Here is a 22,001-nt window from a genome sequence, read left to right as displayed (position 1 = left end):
CAAAGACCACATATGAGTTGTAAAGGTCAGTGAATGCAACTTCAAAAGTCATGAGCTGCAGCACTCATCTTAGACACTGCTCAGTTCAACAGACTCCCAGCACTCACTTATCAACAACTCAATCAAGATCTCATGCACAGCATTCATATGGTGCACACTTTCTGACGTTTTTAGAGACAAAAACCTGCAGATACTGAAATCCAAAGTAGACAAGCAGGAGGTTAGGAAACCTATGTTTTGGGTGTAACCCTCCTTCAGGACTGGGGGTGAGTGTAGAGGGAGCTGCAGATAAAGGGGGTGGCATGGGGGCAGGGTGGTGAAGTGGGGATAGGTGAAGGCTGGTTGAGGGTACGATCTGATTGGTCAGTGGGAGGAATGAATCCGGTTGGTGGAAGGGAGGAGTGGAAGGGAGCGGGAGGGGCTGGAAAGGGAGTCAGGGGATGGGAAGGGAGGTTATTTGCAAGTAGAGAACTCATTGTTGAGTCCTCCAGGCTGTAGGTTTTCCAGGCAGAAGATGAGGCGTTGTTCCTCCAATTTGCGGTTTGGTTCGTGGTGGCAATGGATGAGGCCAAGAATGGTCATGCCAGAAAGAGAATGGGAAGGGGAATTAAAGTGGGCGGTGACTGTGAGGTCTGGTCGGCACACAAAATCTCCCAGATACACAAAATCTCCCAGAAATACTGGTGACCAAAGATCTTGTGAAACTGGGGAGCTAAAAGTAATTAGTATTAGTAAATATTCAGTATTTGAAAAGTTAACTGGATTGAAAGTGGATAAAATCCCTGGACCAGATGAGCTTCATCCCAAATTGTTGTTGTGAGGGAGATAAGTGTTATTGTTCAAAACTCTATAGATTCTGCAAAGGTTCATACAGACTGTAGCAAATGTAACCCTGCTGTTTAAGGGGGGAAAGCACAGAATAAGGAACTACAGACCTGTCAGTTTGGGGTCAGTAGTTAGAAAAGTGTTAAAATCTATTACAAAGGATGTGATAGCTGGACATTTAGAAAAGAATGCTGAAAGAATTTGACAGACTTAGCTTGGATTTATGAAAGGGAAATCATGTTTGACAAACTTGTTAGAGTTGTTTTTAAAGGATATTACTTGTAACATTGATTATGGAGAACCAATGGATGTGTATTTGAGTAAAGGGAAGTCCTTTTCGGGCAGAGGTATGGAGAAACTTCTTCAGCCAGAGAGCAGTGAATCTATGGAATTCATTACCACAGAAGGCTATGGAGGCCAGGTCATTGAGTATGCTTAAGACAGAGATGGATAGATTCGTGATTGTAAAGGGGATCATGGGTTATGGGGAGAAAGCGTGAGAATGGGGTTGAGAGCCTTATCAGAGCTGAAAATGTGTTGCTGGAAAAGCGCAGCAGATCAGGCAGCATCCAAGGAGCAGGAGAATTGACGTTTCGGGCATGAGCCCTTCTTCAGGAATCGATTCTCCTGTTCCTTGGATGCTGCCTGACCTGCTGCACTTTTCCAGCAACACATTTTCAGCTCTGATCTCCAGCATCTGCAGTCCTCAATTTCTCCTTGAGAGACTTATCAGTCATGATTGAATGGTGGAGCAGATTTGACAGGCTGAATGGCCTAATTTCTGCTCCTATGTCATATGATCTTATGATTTAAACTTCCTTGTGACTTCAGACTCTTTCTCGACTCACCTTGCCATTAATTCCTCTGATTTTGTGACCTTGTCTTTCCCCCCATATTCATCACCATATTCCAACCTTACTATATCAATCATCTTTCATCCCACTTTCTCAATCTCAGACAAGAACAGTTTGTTGCATCCATCCTGCAGCTGTCAATCTGTTTAACTATTTATGCATCTCAGGGATAGATGGCCTTCCCCCAGTAAAACACCTACTCTCTTCCACCTTACCCTGTTATGGCTCCCACATTTTCTTCTTAAAGTCCAACAGATTTGAGCATATTTGGAACATAACTGGTTTAACGATCTGTCACCAGATCAGGCCAGACCATATCATATATCAATGAGCTTTTCTGTCCACTGTCAAAGTTATTCACTATCCTGAGGATCATACTAGAATGCAAAGGTGATATACAACTTAATTTCACAACTGCAACCATCTCAACAAACCTTTCGCCTCCCTATTCTCCAGCTCATGAAGGCCTTTGTCAATAATATTTAGTGTAACTACTATGTTGCTTTTACTACGCTGCATCTTTATCTACCAAGTGAAACTTGCCTCAAGGACTATCCTTGCAATAACCTTGAACTCACATCAGTTTCCTGCTCTTCTCATGTCTCTCATGTTTCATACAGCATGGAAACAGACCCTTTTGTCCAACCAGTTCATACGGAACATAATCCCAAACTAAACTAGTCCCCCCTGCCTTTTCCTGGCCTTTATCCCCCCAAACCTTTCCTATTTATGTACTTTTCTAAGTGCCTTATAAACGCTGTAATTGTGCACGTCCACCACTTCCTCAGGAAGTTCATTCCACATGCGAACCATCCTCTGTAAAAACAAATTGTCCCTCGTATCATTTTTAAATCTCTCTCCTCTCACCTTAAAAGTGTGTCCCCTCGTCTTGAAATCCCTCAGCCTCGGGAAAAGGCCACCAACCATTAACCCTGTCTACAGCCCTCATGATTTAAAAAGCCCCTGTAAGGTCAACCCTCAATCTCATATGATCCAGTGAAAAGTGTCCAGCCTTTCTTTATAACTCAAATCCTCCCTACCTGGCAATGTCTTGGTCAGTCTCTCCTGAACTCTCTCCAGCTTAATAGTATCTTTCCTCTAACTGGGCGACCAGAACTGGACACAATAATCTAGAAGATGCCTCGCCAACTTCATGTACAACCTCCCATTGGGTCCACCTCTTGTACACTTGATGCTATTTCCTGGCCCTGATATTGTAACTGGTTTGCACTATTTGGTTACTGCTTCCTCCGCTTTCAAAGTTATTACCAAGCCCCGTTCCAATCAAGTTGTCATTCTTTCAAAACCGTGCCAGTGTTTCCTAATATTCATTTATTTGACTCTGAGCTAATCATTACCTGCTTATGCTTTTGTGAAACTACTTGAGCCATGTTTTTCTGAAGGGGTAAAGGACTGTTTTTGAAATAGATTGTTAAGTGATGAGTGATTACTTGTCAAGATTCCGCACCATTAGATGCTGCATTTAGGAAAATGGAGTAGGTGGGTGGATGAAAGGACCCCATTGCTCTCTCCCTGTTATCTGCCATCACCAGTTGAATTTGCTTAGATGAACAGGTAGTGCAAGGTGAGACTGCAGTTCAGTTTCATTAGCTTGACATTCACTTTTGCGGTTAACTGAAGCTGGTTCCAGTGGAAGCAATCTGATCCATCTTATTATCTCCACTGGGTGCAACTAGTACACCAATTTCCTCTTCTGACATTAAAAAAGGAAATTAGGAGGATGTGTCTTGCTGCTGGGACCTTGAAGCACAGTAGTGGGTAAAACAAGATTTTAGCAAATAGCTCTCTTTCTCTAATTAAAATGCAAGATCAAACAGCATCTATATTTAAACTAATTGTTTATTTCGCCTTTTGTCAGTTCCAATCAAGTTCAGTAATGGAATTAAAAATATATATGTACTGATTGGTTGAGGAATTACATTGCTAAGGAAACCGACACTTTAAATCTCAAGTCACTCCTAGGCTAATTAATGCATAGGTTAACTGCAAACTTTGATTTTCCACACCAGTAATTTTGATCAGATTACTCAACAGAAACAATTCTGGTCCTGTATGAAACATAACTGTAAATTGTTTTATAATATTCTGCGTGTTGGAGCTCATTAGATCACACTGATTATCACAGAGAGATTTCATTGAAACTGTTTTGCCCTTTCGTAAAAATCATGTTAAAATATCCAGTGATGGGCGAGTGGAAATGCTTATTGCTTCCATTTAAGGTAAAAATGGATTCTCAAAATCTGACTTGAGCTTACTGCAGTTTATAATTCATAAAAATTTAAATATTATTAATGATCGAGGGAAAACAAATATGCTACGTTAGGCAGTATTTTTGGCCAGGACCTTTTGGATGGTGAGGATTTTCAACCGACTATCTGAAGAATTGGAGGAGAACACATCCCTGCTAGGATTATTAATTGGCTTCAGACAGGATTTACACCACTCCCTCATGCTCCAAACTTGATTGGCCAGTGGTTCTCAGAGCCAGCAGTGTCAGAAGCTGTAGTGGACAAGACTGGGACTATCAACAGCTCCCAAGGTTGGCATTCCAGAGTCGAAGTCTAGGAATGGAATAGCCTTTATTATCACAGCACTACAATGAGTGCAGGGAAAAATTTATAATGCCGCTTTTCAGCACCATCTCAGTTACAGAGCTCGAGGTACAGATACCTTTAAATGTAGTTACAGAGTAAAAAAACACATAGATTAACATGGGAACAGTTGAACAAGTCCAGAATGATAACAAGTGACCATAAGTACTTATGTTCCGGTCTGTGCCCTCTGAGCCCAGAGCATAAGGTCATGCTGCTGCCACCTACTAGTCTCCTTCCATGGCTCGCTCGCCGCTCTGGGATTGGTCCCACTTGCTCTGACACGGGAATCTCTCCATGTTCACTCCTTCTCTGGAATCTCTCCGTGCTCACTCCTTCTCGGGAATTGGTCCATGCTCATTCCATCACGGGAATCAGTCCATGCACACCCCATCACGGGAATCGGTCCGTGCTCATTCTGTCGCAGGAATCGGTCTGTCCCGGGAATCCATCCGTCACGGGGATCTGTCCGTGCTCACTCCTTCTCGGGAATTGCTCTGTGCTCACTCCAGCACGAAAATTGCTCGACGCTCACTCCATCATGGGAATCACTCCCTGCTCTCACTGTCACGGGAATCGCTTTGTGCTCATTCTGCTGCTAACCAAGTGGGGTGTGAGGGGAGTACACAAGGCAATAGGTGAGGTGATGTTTGGGTGGGGACAGGAAAGGAGAATGTAGAGCAGAGGTGGGGATGGGAGTGTTGGTGGAAAAGCTAGGTAGAGGCAGTACCTGTGTGGGCAGAATTTGTAGGTTGGTGAAGATAGGTGGGAGAGTGCGGGAGGAGGCATTGCTGAAAGAACGCCATTGATAAAGGTGCCCACACACCCTGTCAGAAAGCTGAGCAAGATCGCTGTCAGGGTTTCCATTCCACTGCTGAATGCTTCCTGTCAGCCTGAAAATGAGAATCATGCAAGAAACAAGCCTTATGTGACCAATGATTGGCTGTTTCAAGATCTCACTTGGAGCCAGGGTGCCCAATTAAAACTCCTCAGTCCCATTGTAAAATTGTAAAGAGACCCCCAGATAGGTAGGAGGCCATTGGAAAGGATAACTGGGGAACATCATACTCTCCTTTTCACCAGCAGATCATGCTGGCGGGGGAATGTAAACTTTAATCCTTCATTATTAGAGAACTAATTGAACATAAGACCTCACTCACGAAATGATAATTTGGTGGTGGACATCAAGGATCCCATTATGGCGTCTTAGAGTTTGTACTGTTGCGTCTACCGAAACTGAATGGTGCTCATGGTCAAATGATAAGATCTTTCGTTAATACATTTAAATCAGGATCCTATGCTGGCTATAGAACATTTTTCTGATAGTCAACTGCTCATGCAACAAACATCTTCAAATTTTAGTGACGTTAGGAGAATTATATGAAGGGGGAATCCATGAAGTTTGCTTAGATACTCGTTAATTTGAGTCTGGGTTTTGTGGCCTGTTTGCTGAGACACGTCTGTTTGGCTGCCTTCTGAACACATGTGCTGCAATCGTGGATGATCAGGTGGGGCTGTTGTTGGCACTGGAGGACAAGGGAGAATAGCAAGAAAGAGAGGAGGAAACAGAAATCGCTGGAAAACAATGAAAAGAGGAGCAGGGGACTAAGCAGGAGGCAATACCTACATTTCATGGAGTGATCTCCTGCCTTGGAGGAACAATGTCTGAGCCTTCTTGCTAGGAGGAAGGAATGGATCAGATTTGACAAACTTATTTCACAGGTAGTTTTATTGTTAATTTTAAAACTGGGATTGATAGATTTTGGTTAACCAGAGGTAATATGAGGTAGGAGGCAAAGATGGGTATATAGAATTCTGACACAGGTTACTGTAATCACTGAATGCTAGAGCAAGCTGAAGGGGTGAAATAGCTAACTCCTATGCTGACATTTCACAGCAGAGGCTGCTGTTAATGCACATCACTGTCCGTGGCTGTCCAGGTCAGTGTGGCTTTTGGATACTTGCATGACAAACTGAAACATTGCAGATCCAGCCAGAATAATTCAGCTAGATTTTCAAAATGAAAGGGCCAGATTAAGTTTATTTTTGGCTAAGTCTGAGTTTTATCAAGTTTTTGGAGGTTTGTTTCCTGCAAAGCCTCATGGATTGTCCTACCATATCTTACTGAACCGATCTCAATAATTACCTCCTCTGCCCTGATGGTGCCCCATGTCCAAATTACACCTCACCTTTCCAGGTACCATTCCCAGAACAAGTCTCTGTTCAGTGGATATCCCAGAATTCACCGGTATCATTTATGCCCTTGACGTTTTTAAAAGCCCCTTGTGCACCCAGACCAGCACTGGCAGTTTGGAACTACCCTGCACAGTCCCTGACATTTGCCCTGGACAGGATGTAGAGGGAAGGGGGGAATTGTATCCCACATTGAGGGCTGGAATTTGGAGGTACCTCTGGATGAGAGGATGCCGCTGTGGAACCTACCCCTTCTGCAGGACACAGTGCATCAAATCTGGTCTGAGGTTTCCGCTCATGTCACTCATGTCAGCTCAACCAGCTGCAGGACTACGGAGTGCTGGAGGAGGAAAGGACAATATCCTTCTCCAGTCCGCCAAGGAAAATACCACCACCTTCTCTCTAATACCCCACATTCATTCTACCTCTGCTGCTGCACTTATTTACCACCATTGCTCATGCTCCGCCAGTCTCGCTGTTGTCAGCAATATCTTCCCTCAGTCGTTGTCACTCACCCCAACTCCTGACACCGCCAATGTCTGGGCTACCTACTGTCTCACGTTGGACATTTCCATCTCTGCACCGACAGTAACAGCTGTAACTCTCAGTTTCTTCTTCTATATTACTTGCTTGTCTCTCATTAGTGCGGAAAGAGTAAGATCGCTGGTGTGCTGTCAGTCTTTTGGCCCCTCGCCCCTCAGGCACAGAGGATCCTGTCTCTGACCACCTCAAGCAGGGCCTGAGCTGCTAACTGAAACTTCCCTTGACTCAGTTTGCTAGGACCCCCGAGTCAAGGCTATTCCCCTCAACTTGGTTAAAGACCATTTTAATATGAATCGGGTATCTCTGGTTTAGGGGGCAAAGCTGATAAAGGCAAGGGAAGGCAATGAAAGAATGGGATGCTGTGAGTGTCAAGGTAAGCTCAGAGTGAGTGAACACGATTGCAGAAAGTGAACAGCCCAGAGATGCAGTCTGGTCTAGTCAGTGAGATGAGCCCAACATACTTGCTGCAGCTTTACAATGACAATTGCTGATGAGGCTTGAGGTGCAGAATTGAAGTGCAGGAGCACTACTGCTGCAGGTGGATTGGAGATGGGCCATGAATGTTCTTAAAAGACTGGGACATGTCAGATGCCAATGTTTTTGAACCCAGAGTCCAAAGTGTTCTGTGCACATGGGGCGTGCCCTGAGACGTTTGGTGCCCGGATTCCAAAATGGAGTTTGCTTGGAGCAGGCAGTGAGCTGAATCTACCAGGTGCTCACCCTGGTTTCCTTGTCAAGATTTCACAACGGTCGAGCTTGTTTGGCAAGTTTGATAAGTTGGGAGACTGAATATTAATGAAGTGAAACAGAAGTTGCTGGAGCTACTCAGCAGGTCTGGCAGCAAGTGTCCAGTGACCCTTTTTGAGTCCCTTCTTCATTAATGAGGCGAGTTGGGCTGTTAACAATGTTCTTTACAAGCAATAATCACTGTCAATTGACAAATCAACACTGCCTGGTGAGAATCTCACCGCGTCACATAAAAGATGATCTCAACATCAAGTTGCGCCTTACTGCAATTATCTTCCAATTCTGCCACACAGCTCAACATCACCCATGTCACTCAAACCTCAAGATTCCACCTTAAGTCTTTATCTTTGGACCTATGGCCAGGAATCCCTGATGGATCAGTGCTCTGTATACCTTGCAAGTTAGGTCTGATTGAAGTCAATATTTGAGACTTTGAATATGCCAATTTTACAATCAATTTATGGTTGAACTAAATACAAACTGTAACAGAGATGTGGATGAGATGCACTCACAAAATGCTGAGTTTAGACAAGAATATCTTTATAAGTTCACAAGCCCATCATTAATACCCCACAAGTGTCTGATTTAGCTAATGTCAGAATTAAACGGTAATGTGGAACACCAGCTGTGATCTAAAAAAGGCAATTGCATTGTGTTGCTGAGGCAATTTGTTTTTACTCTGGAGTTATCATTTAATAAAGAAACAAAGTCTTTGATTTCAAGATTACTGACTTCATTTGAAACCACCTTTGAATGGGCAAAAACCTGCGGAAATTGGGTAGGTCACCAAATAGAATTCTTCTGTGGGAATTTTCTGTTGAAGATGATGAGGTATTTGTTGGACAACAACAGGTCTTGACATGGTCATCACTTGGCGATTTAAGGGCATCAATTGACAGCAGAACTTGATTCCAATGAAAGTGGCAGGATTCTGGGAAGCTGAAAATGTGTTGCTGGAAAAGCGCAGCAGGTCAGGCAGCATCCAAGGAGCAGGAGAGTCGACGTTTCGGGCATGAGCCCTTCTTCAGGAATGAGGAGGGTGTGCCAAGCAGGCTAAGATTAAAGGTAGGGGGGCGGGGCGTTGGAAATGCGATAGGTGGAAGGAGGTTAAGGTGAGGGTGATAGGCCGGAGTGGGGGAGGGGGCGAAGAGGTCAGGAAGAAGATTGCAGGTTAGGTTAGGAGTCCTTGGACTCCTCCATCGCCTGAAGTGGCTCAACACTTCAACTCCCCCTACCACTCTACCAAGGACATGCAGGTCCTTGGACTACTCCATCGCCAGAAACCGCAAGAAATGCAAAACTTGCGCCCACACCTCCCCCCTTACTTCCCTCCAAGGCCCCAAGGGATCCTTCCATATCTGCCACAAATTCACCTGCACCTACACACACATCATTTACTGCATCCGCTGCACCCGATGTGGCCTCCTCTATATTGGGGAGACTGGCCGTCTACTTGTGGAACGTTTCAGAGAACACCTCTGGGACACCCGGACCAACCAACCCAACCACCCCGTGGCTCAACACTTCAACTCCCCCTCCAACTCCACCAAGGACATTCAGGTCCTTGGACTCCTCCATCGCCAAACCATAGCAACATGACGGCTGGAGGAAGAGCACCTCATCTTCCGCCTAGGAACCCTCCAACCACAAGGGATGAACTCAGATTTCTCCAGTTTCCTCATTTCCCCTTCCCCCACCTTGTCTCAGTCCCAACCCTCGAACTCAGCACCACCTTCCTAACCTGCAATCTTCTTCCTGACCTCTCCGCCCCCACCCCCACTCCGGCCTATCACCCTCACCTTAACCTCCTTCCACCTATCGCATTTCCAACGCACCTCCCCCAAGTGCCTCCTCCCTACCTTTTATCTTAGCCTGCTTGGCACATCCTCCTCATTCCTGAAGAAGGGCTCATGCCCGAAACATCAACTCTCCTGCACCTTGGATGCTGCCTGACCTGCTGCGCTTTTCCAGCAACACATTTTCAGCTCTGATCTCCAACATCTGCAGTCCTCACTTTCTCCCAGAGGATTCTGTGAAGGCAATACTTAAACTCCTTTGCCACTTGTCAGTCCACTGCTCCTGGGACTAGAAAATTCCACACCTTGGCTCAACACTTAATCCCACTAGTTCATTTCTTAATATATCGTAGAACTGTGAGGCCTCAAGGTCATAGTGTTCTGTGAAATATAAGGAAAGTTTCCTGGAGCTACTATTCACACTAGAAGCTCTTACTGATAGTGTTTTCAAGGATGACATTGGACTCCACCGTCATCTCTCCATCTCCCACACATTTTGTTCTAGAGATTTGCAAGGTCTTTGTTCTCATGCCCTGGAAGCATTTGACCTTTAGTCACAGGATCAGGTACATTCAACGTTGGCTCCAGAACCTCGTGTCATGTGTCTTTGGAATGCCAAATGCCAAGGTACTTTCCTTGGAAAACAATGCTGAGAAATCACAGCAATTTCAGAGATGGATGGTATGTGATAGACTGGTAGATGGTACCTGAAAGAAACTGGGGACAGCGGCAACAGAGTGTGTAACTTGTTTGACCATAACACCAAAAGACATAGCAGCAGAAATTAGACCATTCAGCTCTTTGAGTCTATTTCAATCTTAAATATACTCAATGGCCTGACCTCCACAGCCTTCCGTGGCAATGAATTCCATAGATTCACCACTGTCTGGCTGAAGACATTTCTCCTTATCTCCATTCTAAAAGGTCTTCCTTTTACTCTAAGGCTGTACCCTTGAGGCCTAGTCTCTCCTACCAATTGAAAGATCTTCCCAACACCTACTCTGTCCAGGCCATTCAATTTTCTGTAAGTTTCAATTAGATTCCCCTACCCATCCTTCCAAACTCCATTGAGTATTGACCCAAAGTCCTCAAACATTTCTCATATGTTCAGTTTTTCATTCCTGGGACCATTCTCACGAACCATCTCTGAACACACTCCAGGGCCAGTACATTCTTCCTGAGATATGGGGCCTAAAACAGTTTCAGGGTGACCTCTACTTAAATACTACAGTCAGTACAAGATTACCAGTGGCAAATGTGTTTGGGACAGTCAGTGAAGTTATCATTCATACCAGTAGGTCTGCAATGCATAAATGGGTAGGTTTATCAAACAAGTCACTCACATTGATTTTAAGAACAATCGATCACACAACTTTCCCAGGGGCAAGAGCAGAAACAAACTCGAGGATATTCCCAAGTAAACAGTAACCAGGGTATTATTGATGACACATGTACACAGACCCATGTATTCTTACACACACAAGTGCCCCATTTGCACGGCATCTGTTAACCTTATTATAATTTACATATGTTTTAGATTAGATTCCCTACAGTATGGAAACCGGCCATTTGGCCCAACAAGTCCACACTGACCCTCCTAAAAGTGATCCATCTAGACCCCTACCCTATATTTACCCCTGGCCAATGCCCCTAACACAATGGGCAATTTAGCATGGCCAATTCATCTGGCTTGCACATCTTTGGACTGTGGAAGGAAACTGAAACACCTAGAGGAAACCCACGCAGACATGGGGAGAACATGCAAACTCCACACAGACAGTCACCTGAGGCAGGAATCAAACTGGCCACATTGTTATAAAGTATTTCTTTATGGGCTACGTGTGAAGCCTCTAAGGCCAGCATTCTTTCCACCTTCCTGTTGCCCCTTGAGTGACATACTAGGATATTTCAGATAGCAGTTAAGCCTCGCCATATTGTGTGTCTTTCTATGCGATGCTTCCCTTTGATCCATCTAGCATTCAGAAGGCAAAAAACAGAGTCTATCTTTTGTTTTTTCCAGGTCATAAATAAGGGAAGAAAGGATCTCTAAGAAGGGACATGTAAGCAACTGCTGTACATGCACAAGGATAACAGTGAGTTGAGGGGTGCGTAGGTTAAGTTACTCTATTTTACATTAGGATTAAACCTCGGCACAACATCATGGGCCAAAGGGCCTGTTCTGTGCTGTACTTTTCTATGTTCTATGTTCTCAGTTATGAAGTTCAGGAAGGCCTCCCACTTCAGCTGTCATTTTCCCTCTCTGCAGCCATGATGTTCAATGTGACTTATTCAAACTGACTCCATTTTGAATTTGTCTCCTCTTCTAATGCTCCAATTTCTCCTGCATGCAGAGTCATTGTTTTGAAGTTTTGGGAGGCTATGGATTGCAGAAAGAATTAGAATTAAACGTGAAGAATCTCCTTCTTAACTTTTGCATGAGTATATGATTATTTATCATGAAGATAAGTTATGTTATAAAGTTTGTTGTTGGGGTTTGCTTTTCAAATTTCAGTGAATAAGGCGTTCCGGGTAAATATTAGTAATAAACAGTGGGCATTCATGTGAAGTAAGGAAATACCTGCAGTTTGATGGAGTGGAAGGGAATTATTTCAGGCATGCCTTATTTGCCTATTTTACCAGGTACAGGGAAATATTAGCTAACCTTAACTTTGCTTTTCATTCTGGTCTCACATTTTTCCTGAATTCCATATTGCATCTGTGCTACGTCATCCCAAGGATTTTGGTTCATGCCCCAGGATGGGAACATTAGCAAAGCAAGATTGTTTTTTATTTCAAAAATATACTTTATTCATAAAATAATTTGATGGTCTGTACAGTTGATCGTGCCATAAATACCTTCCTGAAGAAGGGCTTATGCCCGAAACGTCGATTCTCCTGTTCCTTGGATGCTGCCTGACCTGCGTTTTTCCAGCAACACATTTTCAGCTCATGCCATACATACGTAAACATTTACATACAGAGATCAGAATTTATCATTTTATACGCAGGTCTGTACATTTATCAATCATATGTCCATCTATTTAGCTGAGGTGTCAGCAGAGTCCAAAAGACTACGTGGACCCCCTGTTCTTCTTAGGCAGGCAGATGTTACACGGTGGTCTTTCCCCACCGTGCCTTGGCGGCAGCTGCCCCAAGCTTCAGCGCATCCCTCAACACCTAGTCCTGGACCTTGGAATGTGCCAGTCTGCAACACTCAGTCGGGGTCAAGTCCTTTAGCTGGAAGATCAACAGGTTTTGGACCGCCCAGAGAGCATCCTTCATCGGGTTGATGATCCTCCAGGCACAGTTGATGTTCGTTTCGGTGTGCTTCCTGGGGAACAGACCGTAGAACATGGAGTCCTGCGTCACGACACTGCTCGGGACGAACCTCGACAAACACCACTGCATTCCTCTCCAGACTTCTTCTGCGTAGGCACATTCCAGAAGGAGGTGTGTGACAGTCTCGTCCCCCCCGCAGCCGCTTCGAGGGCAGCGTGCAGTGTGGCTGAGAGTCCGGGCGTGCATAAAGGATCTCACAGGCAGAGCCCTTCTCACCACCAGCCAAGCCATGTCTTGGTGCTTGTTGGAAAGTTCTGGCGATGGGGCATTCTGCCAAATGGCTTTGACAGTCTGCTCAGGGAACTGCTCGATAGGATCTGCCCTCTCCTTTTCCCGAAGGTTCTCAAGGACACTACGTGCTGACCACTTCCTGATGGACTTGTGGTCAAAGGTGTTTTTCTTCATAAACTTCTCCACAAAGGACAGGTGATACGGAACGGTCCAACTACACGGAGCGTTCCGCGGCAGCGAGGCCAGGCCCATCCTTCGCAACACCGGGGACAAGTAGAACCTCAGTACATAGTGACACTTGCTGTTTGCGTACCGGGGGTCCACGCACAGCTTGATGCAACCACATACAAAGGTGGCCATCAGGGTGAGGGTGGCATTGGGTGTATTTTTTCCCCCGTTGCCCAGATCTTTGTACAGTGAGTCCCTTCGGACCCGGTCCATCTTTGACCTCCATTTAAATTGGAAGATGGCCGGGGTGACTGCAGCGGCACAGGTTCTGGGAATAGGCCAGACCTGTGCCACATATAATAGCAAAGACAGTGGCTCACACCTGATGACCAGGTTTTTTTCCTGTGATGGAGAGTGACTGTAGCTTCCATCTGCCCAGTTTCTGCCTCACTTTGCTGATACGCTCCTCCCAAGACTTGGCACACACCCCAGCCCCCCCAAACCAAATGCCCAGCAAAGCAAGATGCTCTGCAGTCCTGATGAAGGGTTATGCCTGAAACATCAACTCTCTTGCTCTGTATGACCTGCTGTGCTTTTTCCAGCACCACACTTTATTGACTCTGACTTCTCCAGCATCTGCAGTCCTCACTATCTCCTAGTTGCTCTGCATCCTTATCAAGCCAGTACAAGCTCTGTGTCCAGGAAGAATTAAATTGTCCATTTAAATAGCAGTTGTAACCTTTAAGAGTTGCCAGGAAGCTCATGCTGACTGAACCAATACAGGCTGAGAGCTCGTGATGCATAATTAATTAGGCTGCACTCATCAAATCTGGCAAGGTCAGCTGAATGTGACTTCAGCGAGTATGAAGACAACTGTTTTATAATCTCAAAGCCATAACACACTTTCAGGGAAATCTACACAAAAGCTATAGTATGGTCTTGCGTGTCAGGTAGTTTGGTTATTGTTTTCTGTTCCAGTCACTACTGGTTCACCATTACTCTACTATTTCTGCTTGTTAATGTGCTCAATAAAAACAATTTAAATTTTGAATCTGAATGGTTGGCTTCAGTTACCCCTGGCGACAAGACAGAATCAGTTGGAGCTGAAAATAGTGAAGCACAAGTTTTGCAGTGACTGCCTCAGGGAGACTACCTGAAGTGCCTTAACACCTGACATGTCAAAAATATTACCTCCTTTTTAATCAGCTTTCTCATAGAAACTTATGCTTTCTTCCATTTAACTGGCACATGTCTGATCAATCAATGCACAAATACAACACCATTGTGTTTTTCCTCCCTTTGGGAGCTCATTATTTTACGGCTTGCTCCTGAAATTAAAGAGAGAGAGAGTCATGCAGCTTTAATGGTTTTAACAGCTGCATGGCGCCATTCTGCTCATTAATGCCGCAGTATGGGCGATGCAATTAACATTAGCTGAATCTCTGCATTTATCAGCAATACAGGAGACAGGAATAGTTTTAAAGCTACAGTGCCTATGATGACACTTCAATTCACAGTCCACAGCTTGCACAAATGTTACACAACATAGGGAATTTTAACAATGCACTTCACAAATAGATGCATGAAAATAGAGAAAGTGAGGACTGCAGATGCTAGGGATCAGAGTCGAGGGAGTGTGGTGCTGGAAAAGCACAGCAGGTCAGGCAGCATCCGAGGAGCAGGAGATTCGACGTTTCAGGCATAAGCCCTTCATTAGATGCATGAAGATGCTTGGTTGACCCAAAAGGAAGTGAGACAAGTGGTCTTAAGGCTGTTTTTTAAAGGTAGAAACAAAAATAGGGAAGTAACAGGGTAGGAAAAGACAGATAATAAGTGAAGTCAGTTGGAAAGAGTTGTTTAGGAGGTATTATTTTGTTTTCACTGAGGCCAACTTAGTAATTTTGCATTACTGCTGAAATACGATTTTATAGGATTTAAAAATCAACAACCAGGAAGAAAAATGGCTGTTAAAGAATATATTTAAAGTGGAGAAATCTTCAACTTGGCAGTGACCTTGTGGTAGAATTTCTTCGAGCCTTTCTGTGAATCAGCAACATTTCGGTTTTGAGACAAAATGCCTTTTCCCCAAAACTCCCAGCTTTAGCAAATTGTTTGATACAACATTGCTAAAAGACTTTCCAGTAATTAATGTATAAACCTAAATATTACCGCTCTGTGCCACTTAAGCTGTTAGAAAATAAAATTTTAAGAATCACCTCTTGGTGATTTCCTCTGATGACAGAGTGGGTTTTGTTTTGAGTGATGAACCGGTAAGAAGAGATTTCCAATCTGAGACACTGACACAATTTTTTTCCTCTCTGCCCTTCAAAACATCCAGCTGCAATTTTCCAATTTATCTTTTTTTTTACCAACTATCAGGGTCAACTTGAACTCCCTTGGCTCATGTGGGTGGCATGGATAGGGAGTTTAAATGTGGTGGAACCTTGTGCCATGTTCCCGATGCATCTCCTCACCTGCCCAAAGTATCTTAACTTGCCTGAAGTTAGTCACAGGAAGATTGCTTGACTCAGAGGAGCTACAGAGTGGCTACAAATTTCACAGTAAAAGTCACTTCTTGATGCTACCATTAGGATACAGAAGTTATTGTAACCAACAGGGCGTGTGCAGTTGCTATTGCTTCAATAAAAGCTGACAGCAGTAAAGATCATTGAGACAAGAGGTTCACCTGGCCCATCGGTTATCTTGGGCAGCTCTACTGTCCTGGAATCATAGAATCTCTATAGTGTGGAAGTAGGCCTTTCAGACCCCCTGAAAAGCATCCCACCTCAGACTTACCCCACATTACCAGTAGCTAACCCACATATCCTTGAACACTATGGGCAATTTAGCATGGCCAATCCACGTAACTTACACATCTTTGGACTGTGGGAGGAAACCAGAGTGCCTGGCGGAAACTCACACAGACATGGGAAGAACATGCAAACTCCACACAGACAGTTACCCGAGGGTGAAATCGAACCTGGATCCCTGGCACAGTGAGGCAGCAGTGCTAACCACTAAGCCACTGTGCCACACCAATCGTGACCTTGCTAGCCTAATACTTGTAAAAAAAAGACTTGCTATTAAATATCACTTTATACAACTCAATGAAATAATTTTTGAAATGTAGCTACTGTTGCAATGTATCAAAGACAGCGGCTGAGAACTCCCATGAATAGCAATGTGGCCCTCTCAGACAATCTGTTTTTGTGATATAGATTGAGTGATAAGTATTGGCCAGAAATATCTCTCCTGATCTTCTTTAAACTGATGCCATGACAACTTTCACATTTCACCGTGGAGAATGATGGGGCCTCATTCTACCTTCTTATCTGAAAGAAGGCATCTCTGACAGTGTAGCCCCCCTCCTCCACTCCCTGCAGTGGAATGTTAATGTTCCTCTTTGTGCTCAATCAAGGACTAGGATTGAAACCTGAATGTTGTGACTCAGGTGAGAGTTCGACCGCAGAATTACAGGATACGTACAGCACAAAAGCAGGTTATTTTTCCTGTTGTGTCTATGCACAGATCTGTAAAGGTAGTAGTAGAGCTTGATAAGGTGGTAAGAAGGCATTCAGAACGATCTCCTTCATTGACAGAGGTATAGAATACAAAAGTAGGAATAAGTTGTATAAGACACTGGTGAGGCCACAACTGATGTAGATTACATTACTTACAGTGTGGAAACAGGCCCTTTAGCCCAAAAAGTCCACCGACCCGCCAAAGCGCAACCCACTCAGACCCATTCTTTTACATTTACCCCTTCACCTAACACTACAGGCAATTTAGCATGGCCAATTTACCTAACCTGCACGTTTTTGGACTGTGGGAGGAAACCAGAGCATCCAGCAGAAACCCACGCAGACACGGGGAGAACTCCACACAGACACTTGCCTGAGGTTGGAATTGAACCCAAGTCCCCAGTACTGTGAGGCAGCAGTGCTAACCACTGAGCTATTGTGCTGCCCCTGGTCACCATATTACAGCAAGGATGTAATTGCTTAGGAGAAGACTCACTAAAATGTTGCCAGGGCTAGAGAATCGTAGCTCCAAGGAGTGATTGGAGAGGTTGGTGTTGATTTCCTTGGAATAGAGAAGACTGAGGGGTGACATGATTAGGTGGACAAAATTATTCGTGGTGCAAGTACAGCAGACAGGAGAAGCCTGTTTCAATTAGTAGAGATTTCAAAAACCAGGTGTCATACATTCAAGATAAGTAGCAGAAGGATTCGATGTAAAAACTGTTTAACAGAGAGTGGTGGGTGTCTGGAATTCACTATCTGAGTTGGTGGTGGAGGTAGAGACCCAAAACTCTCTTTATAAAGTACCTGGAAATACACCTTAAGTACTTTAAGCTGCAAGGCTATGGGGTGTGTGAAAGAAGAAGGGATTAGAAAGGAACTCTGGGTGTCTTTGAGTTGGCATGGTTAAGATGACCCTTCCGTGCTGTTCTGTGCTGGCTCTTTAAAGGATCAATTTACTTAGATTAGATTAGATTAGGTTAGATTCCCTACAGTATGAAAACAGGCCATACGTTTTCACTGCAGTCCTACAAATGATTCTTTTCCTGACAAACTGAGCCACATCTGGCAGACTCACATTTAATTTAATGGTGACCATTTCCTTTGTCACCTGCCTCTAGCCTCATTTCTCCCTCTTCAGTTTTGTCTCCTGTGCAGTGACATGATTCCCTGGGGGTAGGCTGGGAGTCAATTTCAGGGCACGAGTAACAAGTTGAAAATCTCCCAAGCCATTTAAGCCATCTTGCACTATGACTATTACTATGGTTAATAAGCTATTAACATGATAAAATTGAGTTTAAATTAATTTTTAATTCTAAATTATTTTAGTGTTTCTTGCTTGGAGTAAAATAAAACTTAAACATTTGAATCAAGCTGAGACAGCTGCATTGAAACTCATCATTTTCGAGCCCTCTATCTTGAAAATGAGGACATCAGAAATACCCAAAGACATCCAAGGGACTGTTTGTATGCCTGACTTTACAAGGAATGCAGAAAAAAGGGAGACTTGGGAATTAATTGAGGTCAGCTTACTGTAGCACTTATCTTCAAGGCTTTTACATGAATTGATTCAACCCTTTAAGCTTGAACTTCAGGAAGATGGTTACATGATATGTTATCACAATGGCACACATTTCAACACTAAATCCGTAACTTGAAATGATTATTTAGCAGGAGCAGTTTAATACAACCATTTACACATTTGTCTGCATGTATTAGTACTATCCCATTGCAATATCTTTACTTCAACAATGAATATACATCAACCTCAGCTCTTTCATGGATGAAGGAAAATTTGAGCAATTTCCTTTAAAAGAGATCTGTGCCATCCTGGTCAGTTCTTTTCAGCAATTGAATGAATGATTTGTTTATTGTCACTTGCGTTTTACAGTGAATTATACAGTAAAATACAGCGAAAAGCTTCAACAGTCATCCCATTCTGACACCATTTTGAATGGTTTAAGAATAAAAAGGATAAAAGGTGTAAGCGAAAGAGAGCCCTGAGCCGGCTCACCAGTGACACAGGCACTGCCACCCTCCTCCACTGCTTGCACTGGATCCACCAACATAGGAGTCGCCACTCCATAGGCACTATGTCTCCGCCTGACTCACCTCACCAATGTTGACGCTGATGCCGTGTCCCATCCTGAATCTACATTCACCCCACAACCAGGAGTCCCCAGCTCTGCTGCTACCTCAGTGGCGCCAGGAGTACTGGCTCCAGGCAAACCACGCTGCCGCCACTGCAGCCACTACTAGGAGTTCCTGAATTGAGACCACTGCTACTGGAAGTCCCTGCATTGGGCCTACCATAACCAGACGTCCCTGCTTTGGACCTACTGCAACCAGGCGCCCCTGCTTTGGACCTACTGCAACCAGGAGTCCCTGCTTTGGACCTACTGCAACCAGGAGTCCCTGCTTTGGACCTACTGCAACCAGGAGCCCCTGCTTTGGGCCGACTGCAACCAGGAGTCACTGCTTTAGGCCCACTTTAGCCAGGAGTCCCTGCTTTGGGCCCACTGCAGCCAGGACTCCCTGCTTTGGACCTACTGCAACCAGGAGTCCCTGCTTTGGACCTACTGCAACCAGGAGCCCCTGCTTTGGGCTGACTGCAACCAGGAGTCACTGTTTTAGGCCCACTTTAGCCAGGAGTCCCTGCTTTGGGCCCACTGCAGCCAGGACTCCCTGCTTTGGGCCTACTGCAATCAGGAGTCCCTGCTTTGGGCCTATTGCAACCAGGTATCCCAGCATTGGGCCTACTGAAACCAGGGGTCCCTGCTTCGTGCTTACTGCAACCAAGAAGTGCTCATTTATAAAGCATTTTGTAATGTTAGACTCTTTTAGATTATTGGTGAGGTATCAGTTCACAGTTCTTAAGTGGTGTAACTGCAATATTGATGCATTTCTGGTGTTGATGTTTTCAATATCAAACAGTAGATTTTCACCAGCTGAATTAGCTTTGGAAATGGTTGATTCTATAATCCACCTTTAAAGCCTCAAAGTGTCATGGTTCATTTCCAATCTCTAGAACACAGCTTACCAAAAATTACATGATTCAAAGCTTGTTTCATCAAGCAAAGACTGACTTAAATCGGAGGCTAGCACAGATACAATGAATTCAGGAAAGTTATAAAAGGAACAGTGAGATATTACTAAAAATAAATGTGGAACAACTAAGAGATGAAGAGCTTAATGATAGTCCTGGGGAATTGCCAAACAAAGAGACCTTGTGGTGCAGGTTCATAGTTCCTTGAATGTTGCAGATAGACAAGGTAGTGAAGAAATTATTTGGTCTGCCTGCCTTTATTGGTCAGTGCTTTGAGTATTGGAGTTAGAAGGTCATGTTGCGACTGTACAGGACATTGGTTAGGCTATATTTTGAATACTAATTCAGTTCTGCTTTCCCTGCTACAAGAAAGATGTTGAAAAGGTAGAGAAAAGATCTATAAGGATGTTGCCAGGTTTTGAGGGTTTGAGCTATAAGGAGAGGTTGAATAGGCTGGGGCTATTTTCCCTGGAGCATCCGAGGCTAAGGGGTGACCTAGTAGAGGTTTGTAAAACCACAAGGGACATGGATAGGGTGAAAAGCTGAGGTCTTTTCCGAGGTTAGAGGAGTCCAAAACTAGAGGCCGTAGGTTTAACGTGAAAGGGGAGAGATATAAAAAGGATGTAAGGGACAACTTTTTCATGCAGAGAGTGGTGCAAGTATGGAATGAGCTGCCAGAGGGATTGGTGGAGACTGGTACAATAACAATATTTAAGAAGCATCTGGATGGGTGTATGAATAGGCAGACTTTAGTGGGATATGGGCAAATGCTGGCAAATGGGAAAAACATTAGTTTAGGATATGTGGTCAGCATGGACAAGTTGGACCAAAGGGTCTGTTTCCATGCTGTACATCTCTTCATCTCTAAGTTTGTCCTGGAGAGTGAGGAAATACTGAAATGCTAAACAATTACTTTGCTTCAGTTTTCATGGAGTAAGGCACCATAACCTCACCAGATCCTTAGCGAGAGAGAAAGAGATAGAGAGACGGTTTAATCTGAGGGTCACTATGCCTCAGGTTGAGGGGAAAGGTCAAAAAGGAGAGTCCTTCATGGTAACCTCAGCCCGTGCAAGAATTGATCCCACACTATTACTATCACCCTGCATCAGCTATCCAGCCAACTGAACTAAAGCAACCCCCAAGTTTTCTGGAATAAGTGAACATTAGAACTGTAGAATTTGTGGAGGTCCTGTGGAGCAAACATTGGAGACTACTATCCAAGGAGAGGTAATGTTGAAGTTGTTCAAACTGTGGGACTTAATGTCTTATGTTTGAAGAATTGGGTGAATCGAGGGAAGAAATAGTAAAGATCCTGACCATATATTTGGTATTATGGGAAATTATTCCAGAGCACTAGAGAGTGGCAAGTGTATTAAGCTTCCATAAAAATGTGGGCAGGAGGGCAAACATATTTAAGATGTTAACACTGGAAGTGTTACATTCATAACAATAGGAGGATCTAAAATTGGGAACATGCTGAATCATAAAGGGCAGTTAAAATGTTGAACTTACTTTAATTAACCAGAATTAAAGCGGAATAGAAACTTTTTGTTTAAAATCTGAATTTGATAGTTACTTAGAAAGAGACTCTTATCAGTCTAGATGCTCTTTATGTTCCTTTCATCTGATTGTCCATCCTATTGCATTTCATCCCATCTGCATGACCTTCTATCCTTTTCTTCTTTATATGTTCGCATAGCTTTCCTTGAAATAAAGCCTCATTATTCAGTTCAGTTTCTCCATGCAAGTTCCACATTCTAACATTTCTGAGTGAAGAAGTTTCTCCTAAGTTCTTTATAGGATTTATTAGTGATTATTTTATATTTATCATGCGTAGGTTTCAACCTCCCCACAAGGAGGAATTTTGAGAGATTTAACTGGGATTAGAATGTGTGCCTCTGCATATTTCAAACTACATTATTTATGAAATTCTGTACACATCAGTCCTATTTATTTCAGATATTATTTTAAAAGAAAATGTGTGCCTCCAAGTTTTTTTTAGGCACAATTACTGATAGTGATATTTCACGCTCAATCTGGAATCCAGTGATAAAGGCAAGCAAATGATTCAGCATATTCTGACAAGGAAGAAGCTTAATTTTCCTTTACATAAACAGAAAAGATTA

The 22,001-nt window shown here is 43.8% G+C and overlaps 1 protein-coding gene across 6 annotated transcripts in view; it reads left to right on the top strand.

Annotated features, from left to right (window-relative positions):
* Positions 1-22,001, top strand: part of LOC140482864 (regulator of G-protein signaling 7) — a 440,481-nt gene that overhangs the window by 165,222 nt on the left and 253,258 nt on the right. The window lies entirely within an intron of this gene.

The sequence above is a fragment of the Chiloscyllium punctatum genome, chromosome 11 (genome assembly GCF_047496795.1).
Source record: "Chiloscyllium punctatum isolate Juve2018m chromosome 11, sChiPun1.3, whole genome shotgun sequence".
In the NCBI taxonomy this organism is placed as follows: domain Eukaryota; kingdom Metazoa; phylum Chordata; class Chondrichthyes; order Orectolobiformes; family Hemiscylliidae; genus Chiloscyllium; species Chiloscyllium punctatum.
This window is presented reverse-complemented; position numbering and strand designations above follow the sequence as displayed.